The sequence below is a fragment of the Arachis duranensis genome, chromosome 6, assembly GCF_000817695.3.
Source record: "Arachis duranensis cultivar V14167 chromosome 6, aradu.V14167.gnm2.J7QH, whole genome shotgun sequence".
NCBI classification, from domain to species: domain Eukaryota; kingdom Viridiplantae; phylum Streptophyta; class Magnoliopsida; order Fabales; family Fabaceae; genus Arachis; species Arachis duranensis.
Genome location: NC_029777.3, coordinates 101,087,962 through 101,088,676, shown reverse-complemented (window position 1 = coordinate 101,088,676; position 715 = coordinate 101,087,962).

Sequence of the window (715 nt, the reverse complement as noted above, 5' to 3'; positions counted from 1 at the left end):
AAAGATATGATTCAAACATTAAACCTTTCTCAACAGAAAAGGCAACATACTTGAAATGTTGAATCAAATCATTAATTGTTAGCAAGTATTTTTGAAAATGGAAAGAAATTGATTTTGAAAATATATGATTGAAAAGATATGATTTGAAAAAGATTTGATTTTGAAAAATTTTGAAAACCTGAAAAAAATTTGAATTAAAAATAGAATCTTCCCTCTTGTGCCATCCTGGTGTTAAACGCCCAGAATGGTATACATTCTGGCGTTTAACGCCCAAAATGCTACCCTTTTGGGCGTTAAACTCCCAGCCAGGTATCCTGGCTGGCGTTTAAACGCCAGTTTTCCTTCCTTATTGGGCGTTTTGAACGCCCAGCTTTTTCTGTGTAATTCCTCTGCTGTATATTCTGAATCTTCAATTCTCTGTATTATTGACTTGAAAATACACAAATTAAAAATTTTTTGGATTTTTAATGATGAGGAAAAATCAAAATGCAACTAAAATCAAATAAACAATGCATGCAAGACACCAAACTTAGAAGTTTGTATACTACTGACACTAACAAATTCAGAATGCATATGAGAAACAACAAAACACTCAAGACAAGGGAATTTAAAGATCAGAGCAAGTAAATCATCGAGAACAACTTGAAGATCAATGAAGACACATGATAAATGCAAGAAGAACAGAAACATGCAATTGACACCAAACTTAAAATGA